Source organism: Mustela nivalis (genome assembly GCF_964662115.1).
Source record: "Mustela nivalis genome assembly, chromosome: 18".
Taxonomy (NCBI): Eukaryota; Metazoa; Chordata; class Mammalia; order Carnivora; family Mustelidae; genus Mustela; species Mustela nivalis.
In genome coordinates this window covers 52,469,185-52,482,803 of record NC_139037.1, presented here as the reverse complement: position 1 = coordinate 52,482,803, position 13,619 = coordinate 52,469,185, and the positions used below count along the sequence as shown (strand labels likewise).

Sequence of the window (13,619 nt, the reverse complement as noted above, 5' to 3'; positions counted from 1 at the left end):
CTGGAGCTGAATCAGAATCCCTAGAGAATGTGAGAGCTTGATAATGGTGGACAGCAGATACCTCTTTGTGAGAAGGAGAAAACCATAACTAGGCTTCTCAAGATTATTTCCATTCAGGGTGAGCTACTCAAACCACATTTCAAGGTCACTGTCCTCCACATGTGGGGGATCTGCTTCATTCATTCCCACCTCTGTCATCTGCTTCATTCATTCCCACCTACCTGGGTGGAAGGCTACCGTCTTCTTTCTCTTGAGATTCCAAGGTTCCTTCTTTTGCTCCAAAAAGGAGACCAGGTCTGGCTTTGACACAATGAGACCTGATTATTAGAAAAAAGGAATGAACATGAGCACTGCTGGAGATTTTCAATCTAGTATTGTGCTCAGTAGAGAAGAAAAGACATTTGTAACATCTAGAAAATGACTTCCCAAATGCTACTGATCAACAGCCCCTTTAGAAGACACAGGTGGGGGTGCCCTGGTGGTTCGGTCGGTTGGCCGTTTGGTTCAGGTCATGATCCCACAATACTGGGATCTAGTCCCACATCAGGCTCCCTGGTCAGTGGGAAGTCTGCTTCCCCTCGGCCCCCTTCCCTGCTCATGTTCCCTCTCTCCATTGCTCGCTCTGTCAAATAAATAAATAAAATCTTAAAACAAAACAAAACGAAAACAAAGGAAAGAACAAAACCCTGAGTGGGGTTTGGGAAACCTGAAGGAGTCATCCTCACCCAGGAAGAGGAGGTGTCCGTAGTTCTCCAACATCACATCCCTGTACAGTTGCCGCTGAGCGTGGGTCAGGCGTCCCCACTCCTCCAGGGAGAATTCTACGGCCACATCCCTGAATGTCAGCAGTCCCTGTAATAAATACCACAGTCACCAAGTGGCCATTAACACAGTTCACGATGGTCCATCCCTAAGTTGAAAGAGGGAGTCAGTGCCACCAACGAGACCAACACTTGACCTTTCCTGCTTACCTGCTTGTTCCCTGTGATGACTGTCCTACATTTTACTTAACCTCTTCTTTCCACCTTATCTTTTACTTTATTCAAACCCCCAGGCAGTGTCCTTCTAGGGAAACAAACTATGCAACACCGGTTACTAACTGCCCTGAGGAAGACCTTGGGTCAGCCCACTTTGACCTTAAGCCTTCCCCTCCTACGACACCTAAGCAAACCGACCAAAGAGTAATCCAAGGAGTGATCTACAGTTCCCTTAATCTCATGATAATATGAAATCTCCACCCAGGGAGGAGTACAAAGCTCATTTACATAACGTAGAGAAGGTTTTCTTGAGGCTCTTGGGCCACCTAATGCCCAGCTCTACACAAGATAAGACTCCACTTTCTGAACATCTGCCCTAAACCCAAATAATATGAAATCCTTCCTTCTGCTTCTCTGGGTGTCTGCTTTGGAAGTTATTCCCTCTGATCTTTTTTTTTAAGATTTTATTTATTTATTTGACAGACAGACATCACAAGCAGGCAGAGAGGCAGGCAGAGAGAGAGGAGGAAGCAGGCTCCCCGCTGAGCAGAGAGCCCAATGCGGGGCTCCATCCCAGGACCCCGAGATCATGACCTGAGCCCAAGGCAGAGGCTTAACCCACTAAGACACCCAGGTGCCTCACTCCGATCTCTTTACGTGCTGCAAATCTGCGTTAACAATCCCACCTGCTGTAGTTTCCATCTGTGATTCCCCAAGGAGTGAACTCCTTTTCTCTGTGTCGTTATCAGAACTGCTTCTGGCTTAGGTGAGTTTCCTCCTCTATGCATCAGGGAATTTTTAACACAGTAATATGCTCTAATGTGTTCTCTACGTTTGATGTAAGAGGATGGCATATGATCCGGAAAACCATTATAAATATTGTGTATTTATCCAAGATAATTTGTAAAATGAAGGTGTCAACAGAGACCCAACAAGTTACTTAGTACTGTATTATGTCATACATTATAGACTGTGCCTTTTTCTTTTCCTTTTAGAGATCTTATTTATTTATTTGAGAGAAAGAGACTGCAAGCTGGGTGAGAGGGGCAGAGAGAGAGGGAGAAGCAGGGTCCCCGCTGAGCAGGGAGCCCAACATGGAGTCCAGGACCCTGAGATCATGACCTGGGCTGAAGGCAGACACTCACCCGACTGACCCACCCTGGCGCCCCTAGTTGTGTCTCCTTCTTAGGTGGAATGTTTTTGTTTTTGTTTTAAAGATTTATTTATTTAATAGAGAACACAAGTAGGCAGAGAGGCAGGCAGAGAGACCGAGAAGCAGGCTCTGCACTGAGCAGAGAGCCCGATGCGGGGCTCGATCCCAGGACCCTGGGATCATGACCTGGGCTGAAGGCAGAGGCTTTAACCCGCTGAGCCACCCAGGCGCCCCAGGTGGAATGTTTTTGTGGGTTACAAAAGTACTGATTAAAAAGTGAATCAGAATTTCACAACAGTGCACTGGAGATCTGGTTAAAATGCAGATTCTGTTTAGGAGTTCTGGGGTTAAACGGGAGTCTGCATTTCTAAAAAAAGCAGTAGCCTGTAGGCCCCAGTAAACATTCTTTAATAACAAAGAGGTAGAACTCCAAGGCAAGAATTCTTGGAGGACAGGGAACTGAATGGGTTTTATCACAATTACAGGTTCTATTGGAATGACAAGAGAGCCAAAGCCAATCCTTTCTCAGCACGTTTCCTCTCTTTACTGGAGAACATCTAACAGTTTTTCATAAATTCACAGAAAATATATAATATTACTCTAAGACAGCAAACACATTTTTCTATTATTATGAGAATATTTTGTCAAACACCCAGTAACATGGACGGGATCAAGTTTTCACACTGGCTGACCCGGAGTGGATCTAGAACGACAGCAGGTCAACATACAGGGAGAAACTTAAAGCAGTGTTCACCGCAGGTGTCAACCCTGAGAAGAGTGATGAAAACATGAAGAGATCCACACACATCTGACCTACCATGTCACATTTGTGCACACATCATACATTCCGAAAGTAGTTATACACACACTGGAAGTGACAGAGTGCAGAACTGTCATGGTGACTAATTTAAGAAACATTTTCAATGACATGACACTTACAAAGCTCTTTGTGGATAATGCTGCGTCTGTCTTTAAATCACACTATCAACACAAACATCTTGAATTCTATAAATAAAAGAGCTATTATTTCTGAGTCTACTATGATGAGAGCTAGAAGCAGAAAAAAGTTCACCGTTAGCCAGAAGACTGGCCCAGAATCCACCTAGTTCCGGTAAGGACCAAATAAGGGCTGCCTGCTGTGTTTTCTGTTGTTTAAGATTTATTTATTTATTTACTTGACAGAGAAAGAGATAGAGAGAGAGAGAGAGATATCAAAAGTAGCCAGAGAGGTAGGCAGAGAGAGGGGGAAGCAGGTCCCCCCCTGAGTAGAGAGCCCGATGCCGGGCTCCATCCCAGGACCCTGAGATCATGACCTGAGCCAAAGGCAGAGGCTTAACCCACTGAGCCACCCAGGCGCCTTGTGGCTGCTGTGTTCTTAAAGGTCTTGTGATGGCCTGTACCTCTCACTGATAGTTAATATCAAACTGAATAAGCACCAGAGAAATCCTGCAAACAACTTCTACTTTTACAAGTAGAAATTCAAAGAAACATTTAGGATCTGATACTCCCCACATACCCCCCACCCCCTGCCTTGCACATGTCACAGGGAGCTACCAGCTTTCTGTAGGCTGCAGTGCATCTTTTTCTGCCCACAGGTCCTGTCCGCTTGCTACTTAAGTAAAATGACCAACTGGAGCCTTTAAGGGTCCCAAGAATTCCTTCTTGACTGTTGAGCTCAATGACCCCACAGCATCGCATTTCATGGAAATCTTTCGTTTCCATCATCACTTGTGCTCTATTATTATTTCAGGATTTTAAGACATCAAACTTGTTAATTATGCAATTCTTGTTTTCTTTTTCCGAAAATACAAAGAAATAAACAGAAGAGTATGTTTGTGACAGGAGCATGGAGTAAAATAAAAACATATGGGATAGAGCTCGGACTGATACAGAACCTCCAGTCCCGGAAGTTACTGTGTCTAGTACACCAAAGTACGAGACTTCATGGTCCAGCAGAAACTGATGTGACGTGGGCCAGGAACCTACAGTCCAGAAACAATTACTGAGATAGTTTCAGTGCAAAATCTGTTTGTTGTTCAGTAGGCTCTGTGCCAGGATGGAGCTGAGAGTGGAGAAATTTGAACTCAGGACCCTGAGATCACAAGCTAACATGAGATCAGGAGTCGGACTTAATCCACTGAGCCATTATGATGCCCTGTTTTCAGTAAGGTTTGATGACAGGGCCTGTAGGCAGAAAGAGCCCCAGAGGGGCACCCGGGTGGCTCAGTGGGTTAAAGCCTCTGCCTTCCCGCTCAGGTCCTGATCCCAAGGTACCGGGATGGAGCCCCACTTCCAGCTCTCTGCTCAGCAGGGAGCCTGCTTCCTCCTCTCTCTCTCTACCTGCCTCTCTGCCTACTTGTGATCTCTGTCAAATAAATAAATAAAAATCTAAAAAAAAAAAAGCAATCAAGCAAGCAAGCAGCAGTGTGATTGTGAGGAACCACTGCCAGTACACTTTCAAGTTAGTGAGGGTAGAGGCGAAGGAAATTTAAAAGGGATTTTCATGTTAGGCTAAAAAGGACTTCCAGGAGCCCAGAGGTCTGGCTTTTGTCAAGTTAAGGTTGCATTTTGGCTCTAGAGTATTTAACTTTTGTCAAGTTAAGGTTGCATTTTGGCTCAAGTAGTAAGGAAATTTCACTTCTTTTGTCTTTGCTCTCAACAGAAACTACAAGCAAAAAGAAATTCAGGAGAGAGTCTCCAGTTTAAATGGGATGGTTTCCGCGCACTGCTCCATAAATCCATCACAGATCCTTACAAGTGATAAGGGAGGGAAATATGAACAATATAGGGGAGAAATGGGTCAGAGAGCACCAAGCCGATAAAATTAACATTAGCTGTAAGAAAACAAATTGATATCAGTGCCTAATCAAGTGCGACAGAAAAAGGCAGAAGAAAAGGTATTAAATGTCCTTACTACCTACAGCCCACTGACAAGTCCTTCGAAACAGGCAGAGTGACATTCCTCTAGGAACTCAACCGCCAGGATGTTGACACTTTGCTAAGGGCAAAAGGCTAAATCTTAGCCCAACCCCCAAGACCCTGCACGCCTATTTTAACATATAAAAGTTGCTTTGGAAACTTCCTTTATCTCTAAGCACCCCCCCCCCCCACTTAGTACTGTTGGCAATCATCCTCCCAAGCTTATGACCTACTGATATACATCTGAAGAGTGTCATAACTTGGGTTTTATTAGACAATAATGACCTTTTCCTCACAACAGCCAGTCCCCTCAAGGTCCTGGAAACCGGGCTTCCAAAATTCCTTAGAGACTTACGCTATCTCTAACCCCTTCCCAACTTGATAATGGGCCACTCCTCCTGACCCCAGCACAGACCTTTCCACCCCCAGGGCCCTGTCCCCCTGCTTTAATAAAACCACCTTTTTGCACCAAAGATCGGTCAAGAATTGTTTCTTAGCCATTGGCTTCGAACCCTAATCTCTTTTCTACATCACTAAGGCACACCAAAGGGCCTATTATAACTGCTGTGTTCCACCGGCCCCCAAACTGTATCAGAATACAAACCGAATTATGAGAACATTGCTGATTTACAGAAACTCCGATCAGGCATAGTTTCCACATCCTGTAGTACCCAGTATTTTTAAAATAGAATACACTGTAAAGAGAAAGAGTCCCCCTTTTTTTTTCCAGAACATTCAGACGTCGTCTGGTTCTCATATTCATCCTGTTTATTTGTGCATTTTTAACACTAGTCTACACAGAGCTTGAGAAAGCAACCCGTTTGGCCCTAAATGGGAACAGGTTCCTTCTCTGTTGTCCCAGGACCGACCCCACCAGCAAGAGGAATCTTGGACTCAACACTTTCCCCTGTGAAACTATCACAGGGGATAGGTTTGGGTGTATTTGCAGGACTTTAATTCAAAGTGACAACTGTTGGGGGCGCCTGGGTGGCTCAGTGGGTTAAGCCTCTGCCTTCTGCTGGGGTCATGATCTCGGCCCCGGGATCCAGCCCAGCATCGTGCTCCCTGTTCCGCAAGCAGTAGGCTTCTCCCTCTCCCCTTTCCCTCTACCTTGCACTCTCTCTCTCTCTCTCAAATAAATAAAATCTTATTAAAAACAAAAACAAAACAGGTCCGGGAAAGTGGGGTAGGCACACGGGGGACTGGGAGTGCCTGGGTTCCAGCGGGCGGTGGGAGCGGGAGGCTGAAGGGGAGACCGGGAAGGATGGGGCAGGGGGGCCAAAGCAAGGAGCTGCGGAGCTGGAGCGCGAGACCCCGGCGGCGGGCCCACTACTGGCTCCCACGCGGTCCTTTGTTCCTCCCAGGGCGACGTCCCGCTCTCCCCCCGGAGCCGCTGGGCCCGCGGAGGCCGCCGCGCGAGGCCTAGCGCCCGGGACTCGCCTCCCCGCCGCCCCCGCCCGCACCGAGGGCAGCGGCCGACTCCCCGCCGCGCCGGGGGCGAGTACCTGGTGCACTAGGGCTGCCGGCGGCGAGGCCTGGTGTGCGCGGGCGCGCGGGCCACGCTCAGGGTCGCCACGGTCCAGCGGCACACTGGGCAGGTGCATCCCTCCTCCTCGGACTCCGCGCCCGAGGAGCGCCAGACCATCCTGGAAGCCCCGGACGCGGCGGCTGCGGCCGGGAGGGCTGCGGGCGGCGGGCCGGGCGCCGCGGAGGGTTGGCGGGGCGGGCGGGGCGGCTCCGCCCTCCGTTCTCCGCTTGGCCGGCCCTCGGCCTGGACACCTCGCCTCCCGGGGCCCGGCCGCCGCCGCCGCTGTCCCCCGGCGGGCCGGGCGGAGATGGGGACCAAGTGGGGTCGCCGGTGCCGCTTGGCGCCCCGCAGGCCCCGCGGATCCGGAGCCCCGGCCCTCCCCGCGCGGGGCCCCACGTTTCCCGAGAGGTCAGCACGCGTGTGCACCGAGGCCTGCCAGGCCGGGGCGGGGGTGCACCCGTCGGTACCGGGGCCCCAAGGCCCGGGGGAGGGCGCGAAGGCCGCGCCGACCGGGTCCCGGTCCTCGGGTTGGGGGCGGCTGCTGCCCGGTCCTCATTGGTTTTCCGGCCACTCGGAGGCCGGGACTGCTCCCGCGGAGGGCGGGGCGGCGGGGCTCGGGGGCCCGGGCGGGAAGGCGGCCTGCAGGCCGGGCCCCGCAGCAGCGCCAGCCTCCGGCGCCTCCCGGGACCCCGATCGTGGAAGGCGATTAGCACTTTTCTCCCCTGCTCCTCTCCGGAGACCTCCGTTTCCCCCAACCCAGGCAGGCGCGCTCCTGCTCTCTCGTCCCTGTCCCTGGGGTCCTGGCAGTTGACATTCTATTCCCACCCCTCCCTGTCCCCCTCCGGACGCGGTGGACGTGCCTCCGAGTCTCAGTCCCCAAGGCCCATCCCTTCTGTTCCCCGCGCAGCGCCAGGCCCTGTGGGGCCGGAGCGGGGCCCCACGATCCCCCAGGCCGGTTCGAGTGGGACGTGCGGATTTATTCTCCTGTGGAGAACGGAAGGCCCCGAGATCAGGGCCTTTTTGAGCTTTGGATTTTATTTTGAAACTGTATTTAATGCTTTTCTATGGAAGGGGGGGGGGCGGGGAGAGAGGGTCCCAGGCATCCTTCTGCGCAAAGGACTCAAAATCCCTGTATCAGAGATGAAGTGTGAGGCGGGGAAGGAAGGATCTAAAGGAGGAAGGCGTGAGGACAGAGAGGGCGTGGGGGTCCCCAAACATCCCGCACTAACGTGGGACTCTCCGGGCCTCTCTTCGAGAGTCTCTGGGCCCCAGTGCCTGCCCTTCACAGGGCCAGTCCCGTTCCTTTGGTCTCAAAGCCTCAGAGAGTGGGGGAGGCGGGCCTTGAGGTCAAGGCCTGGAGGCAGAGGGGTCCGGGCACCTGGGGCCAGGGGCTGCCTCTGTGGGAAGGAAAGCAGACAGCTAAGAGGAAGCCCTTTCTCACCCCAGCACCCCCAGACCAGAGCTCAAGGTTCAAGTGCCTCAGGCCGGGTCCCCTCTCTTCTTCCTGATTGCGAACTGGATTTTATTGCATTTTTTGTAATTCAAGGTTGGAGTCCCACAACCTTGGAGATCTACCATTCCCTCCCCCTTGAGCCCTTCCACGGTAGGTAGTGTCGTGGGAAAATGACTCGATCTCGCACAGCCCGGTAGGAACAGTACAAACTACAATAAAAAAGCTCAACTCCCGATTCAGTGTTGTTTGCCCTACACCCCACAGCCCCCCAATCTCTGGTCAGTTATGAAGATGCCAGTTCCCAGGGCGCCTGGGTGGCTCAGTGGGTTAAAGTCTCTGCTTTTGGCTGAGGTCAAGATCTCAGGATCCTGGGATCTAGCCCCACATCGGGCTCTCTGCTCCGCAGAAGCCTGCTTCCTCCTCTCTCTGCCTGTCTCTCTGCCTACTTGTGATCTTTGTCTGTCAAATAAATAAAATCTTAAAAAAAAAAAGATGTCGGTTCCCATGGGGCCTGCCCAAGGATGGAACTGCTGGGTGCCACAGGCCCTTAGAGCACAATCCCAGCTCCCCGGTTGGGGGTGGGGGGGATGACAAAAACCTGCCCGCCTCCCTGGGATCCCCGTCCTCCAGGGCAGCTCTGGCTGCCGCAGGCTTCAGCTCCAGGGTTCGGGCAGCAGCCTCCTCCCTCAGAAGCCCAGGAGCAGGGTTGACGGGCGAACCCATCCCTTGGCCTCCCCAGGAAGGCAGGGGCTCTGGCTGGCTGTTTCTATTCGGGTGTCCCAGGAACTCAGGAAATACTGCATCAGGGGTCCGTTGGCTGAGAAGTGAATTCCCAGCATTTAAACCTCTAGGGGTTTTCAATCAGTGTTAAAAGCTTGAGAACAGGGATTACGTACGACACCGGGCCGGGCACTGCCATTCTTTTATCTTCCTTCATGCATGTCCTTTTCCGGCCCAGAAGGAGTATTTTGCCACTTTGGCTCTTCTGCCTGTTCCCAAACAGGATGTAGTCAGGGGAGACCTATCATGGTCCCGCAGGCCCACTGTCTGGACCAAAGTTTAAGTAAGCCAGGAGAGAGCTGGTCTGGAAAGGCTTTTCCTCTGGACAGGCAGGGACAAAGGCCTGGGGAACACAGGAATGAGGGTCTTCATTGAAGAAGCAGCCCCAAGCACTCTAGGGTGTTCTCAAAGTGTGGCCATCGGACCAGTAGCATCACATCAGGAACCTACTACAAATGGAAATCCTTGAGCCCCGTCTCCATGCATTAGAAACTGGGGCAGCACCCAGCAATCTTTGGATAAGCCCTCCAAAGATCTCCAAGCAGATGTGGGCTCAGAGCTACCATGGGGGATTCCTGCTTTGACTGTCCCTAAGTTCTCTTGGATTGGGGGTCAGGGGGCTGGGTGGTCCTCCCCTCCCTGTGCCTCCTCCTTGCCTTGGGCATCTGACATGAACAGATGAAGATTCTTCATGCATCTGTTGTTAATGGTATGCTTGCTGTGATGGCCAATATGTAAACGTGACTCTGAATCCATATTTATAGGCTATGTGACAGACACTACTTGAACATCTATATGTGTATTTATGAAATTGTTTGCTTCCATTATTTTTTCTTTAATTTCAGCCTAGGACGCCTGGATGGGCTCAGTTAGTTAAGTGTCTGCCTTCAGCTCAGGTCATGATCTCGGGGTCCTGGATCGAGTCCCACTTCGGGCTCTCTGCTCATCGAGGGATCTGCTTCTCCCTCTCCCTTTGCCCCTCCTCCCTTCTTCCCCCCACCCGGGTTTGTCTCAAATAAACAGAATCTTTTCATAAATAAATAAAAAGGGGCACCTGAGCGGCTCAGTGGGCTAAGCCTCTGCCTCCGGTTCAGGTCATGATCTCAGGGTTCTCGATCCAGCCCCACATTGGGCTCTCTGCTCAGCGGGAGGTCCCCCTCTCTCTGCCTACTTGTGAATTCTCTGTCAAATAAATAAATAAAATGTTAATAAATAAGTAAAAATTTCAGCCTAGGGCGTCTGTGTGGCTCAGTCAGTGAACCACCTACCTGCCTTTGGCTCAGGTCATGACCCCAGGGTCCTGGGATTGAGGCCCATATAAAGCTCCCCACTCAGCAAGGAATCTTCTCTCTCTGTACCTCCCTCTGCTCATACTCTCTTTAAAAAATAAAATCTTAGGGGTGGGAGGTTGGGGTACCAGGTGGTGGGTATTGTAGAGGGCATGGATTGCATGGAGCAATGGGTGTGATGAAAAAATAATGAATACTGTTTTTCTGAAAATAAATAAATTTAATTAAAAAAATAAAGTTAGCATTGCACACACAAAATAAAATAAAATAAAATCTTAAAAAAAAAAATCAGGGTGCCTGGGTGGGTCAGTTGGTTAAGCAACTACCTTCAGCTCAGATCATGGTCCTAGGGTCCTGGGATTGAGCCCCACATCAGGCTCCCCCTTCTCTGGGGGGAGCCTGCCTTTCCCTCTGCCTGCCGCGCCCTTGCTTGTACTCTGTCATATAAATAAAATCTTTAAAAAAAAAAAAAATCAGGGCGCCTGGGTGGCTCAGTGGGTTAAGCCTCTGCCTTTGGCTCAGGTCATGATCGCAGGGTCCTAGGATCGAGTCCCACGTTGGCCTCTCTGCTCGGCAGGGAGCCTGCTTCCTCCTCTCTCTCTCTCTGCCTGCTTGTGATCTCTCTGTCAAATAAATAAATAAATTCTTTTTAAAAATCAGCATATGTTTTCTAAGAGATATGCTGAATAAATTATTTAAATCCAGAAAAGAAAAACGAACAAAAAGTGACAACTGCTGACGGCCTATTGCAAGCCAGCTTGGACAGAAGGCAGTGAATGCTCTGGGGTATACGGGAGAAGTGTTCTAAAGACCTAACCGTGAGTATTATTTCTGAAAAGATTTAAAAATACCTGAAGACATAAAGCAGAAATAAAGGAATCAACATTTGCAATTTCCAAATACAAAGAATTTTAGGAGAAAAAGATGACACAGCCTCCGACCTTAGAGGCAAGGCTTACATGAAACTCAGCCATTCCTTCTGCCACCAAGTTCTCCAGATTTCTTTCTCAGGAGCTATTGGTGGAGAAACCACAGCTGCAACACGATCTTTAACCTTTAAAGCCCCCCCACAGAGACTCCCTACCTAAAAACTGACCGCCTGCAGGCCGGAGTTTAAAATGCAAAGAAGTCCCAGATTCCCGATGCTTTATGTCAGGAGCTATTCAGAAACCGTGAGCTCCTACTGGGAGACCAATCCCTGCCTTTTCCTTCTCCGCTTTCTGGGGTTCTCCCCAGCCCACAGGCACCCACAAATTCAGCTTTAGCATCAGAACCTCGAGTGCTGCACGGACCTGAGCATCCCAGACTCACGGAGCAGAGACTCTCACCTGTTCCTGAGCCAAAGCCCGCTCTCCACTCGACCCCTTGTGCTTAACCCGGCCTCACTGAGAATCACCTGGAGCCGCTAATTAACCACTCGACCCCTCGTGCTTAACCCGGCCTCACTGAGAATCACATGGAGCCGCTAATTAACACAACACTGTTGTTTCCACCCAAACCAATGGGCAGAATCTGAGGCAGAGGGCACTAGAGATGATTGTTTTGTTGTTTTTTTTTTAAAGATTTTATTTATTTATTTGACAGACAGACATCACAAGCAGGCAGAGAGGCAGGCACAGAGAGGAGGAAGCAGGCTCCCCACTGAGCAGAGAGCCAGATGTGGTACTCAATCCCAGGACCCTGGGATCATGACCCGAGCCCAAGGCAGAGGCTTTAACCCACTGAGCCACCCAGGCGCCCCAAGAGATGACTGTTTTTTTTTTTTTGAAACTCCACACGTGATCCTAATTAGAACCATTTGGGGAGGTGAACAGGCAAAGCCCGGGAACCAAGGCTCCGATTCTTACCCTGATTTAGAGCCGTGCCTTCTCCACCGATCCGAGTTTCTGGAGAATGACACATTCTCCTTCCTGCTACACAGAGTAAGACACCCTTACAAATGAGCTTTCCCTTGTTAAGGCAAATATCTTTTACAAAAGTAAACATACCCAGTTTCAGGGCTTTTCCTTTCTTCCTTCTTTAAAGTAACAGCCTAAAAGAATTCTTAGGGCAAAGAGACATATTTTGGACTGGGAAATGCTCCCCTTCCGTTGGTAAATGTTTGTTTTTGTAACTGCCAGTTTTCAAAGTGAATGTACTTTTCACGCTCCCATCAGTGACATATGCGAATTCTAATTTTGACATTTTCACTGAGTTTTGGTGTCATCCTTTTTCTTTAAGCCATTCTAGAAAATACTGAGTGGTTTCTGACTGTCAAATATGAAATGGTCTTACTCTAGTTGTCCTGATGATTGAAACTGAAACCTATTAAAAGCATAAAGTTGGGGCACCTGGGTAGCCGCTCAGTGGGTTAAGCCTCTGCCTTTGCTCAGGTCACTATCTCAGGGTCCTGGGATCGAGCCCCCCATCAGGCTTTCTTCTCGGCAGGGAGCCTGCTTTCTCCCCTCTCTCTCTCTGCCTCTCTGCCTGCTTGTGATCTCTGTCAAATAAAAAAATAAAATCTGGGGCGCCTGGGGGGGCTCAGTGGGTTAAAGCCTCTGCCTTCAGCTCAGGTCATGATCCCAGGGTCCTGGGATAGAGCCCCGCATCGGGCTCTCTGCTCCGCAGGGAGCCTGCTTCCTCCCCTCTCTCTCTGCCTGCCTCTCTGCCTGCTTGTGATCTCTGTCTGTCAAATAAATAAATAAAATCTTTTTAAAAAAAAAATTCTCCCAATAAAAAAAAAAGAAAAAAATCTTTTTTAAAAAAAGCATAAAGTTGAACAAAAACTGTGTGAACTGGGCGCTTGGGTGACTCAGTGGGTTAAGCCTCTGCCTTTGGCTCAGGTCATGATCTCAGGGTCTTGGGATAGAGTCTCGAATCGGGCTCTCTGCTCAGTGGGGAGCCTGCTTCCTCCTCTCTCTCTCTCTGCCTGCCTCTCTGTCTACCTGTGATCTCTCTCTGTCAAATAAATACATAAAATCTTAAAAAGAAAAACAAAAAGCTGTGTGGGCTGACAGCTCAGTCGGTTAAGCATCTGCCTTTGGCTTAGATCAGAATCTCAGAGTCTTCGGATTAAATCCTGGGTCAGGGGCACCTAGGTAACTCAGTGGGTTAAGCCGCTGCCTTCGGCTCAGGTCATGATCCCAGGGTCCTGGGATCGAGCCCCGCGTCCGGCTCTGCTCCGCAGGGAGCCTGCTTCCTCCCCTCTCTCTCTCTGCCTGCCTCTCTGCCTACTTGTGATCTCTCTCTGTCAAATAAATAAATAAAATCTTAAAAAAAAAAATTAAAAAAAAAATCCTGGGTCAGGCTGCCCGCTCAGCAGGGAGCCTGCTGCTCCCTCTGCCCCTCTCCCTGCTCGTGCTCTCTCAAATAAATAAAATCTTTAAAAAGTTTAACGAAAATCAAAAGGTACATTAAACATCAGGTGCTTGATAACTTTATTCTCTCTTCCCAAACCTCCCCTGTGATCTTCTCAGCCCTTTGTTTCAGGGATCTAGCTCTATCCTGACAATGTGATGAACACAGCTGGGCGCACACACAC

General features: G+C 50.0%; 1 protein-coding gene across 2 annotated transcripts in view; it reads right to left on the bottom strand.

Moving 5' to 3' along the window:
* Positions 1–7,235, bottom strand: part of LOC309852744 (uncharacterized protein) — a 100,493-nt gene extending 93,258 nt beyond the window's left edge. The window contains exons 1-3 of one of the 2 annotated variants that reach the window (XM_082709944.1): positions 6,555–7,235; positions 726–852; positions 222–317 (exon numbers count right to left, since the gene is read on the bottom strand). The gene's annotated coding sequence lies outside the window, so the exon portion shown is untranslated. The remainder of the gene's footprint in view (positions 1–221; positions 318–725; positions 853–6,554) is intronic. The other variant, XM_082709945.1, reaches the window with a different exon arrangement.
* Between the last annotated feature and the right edge of the window lie 6,384 nt (positions 7,236–13,619).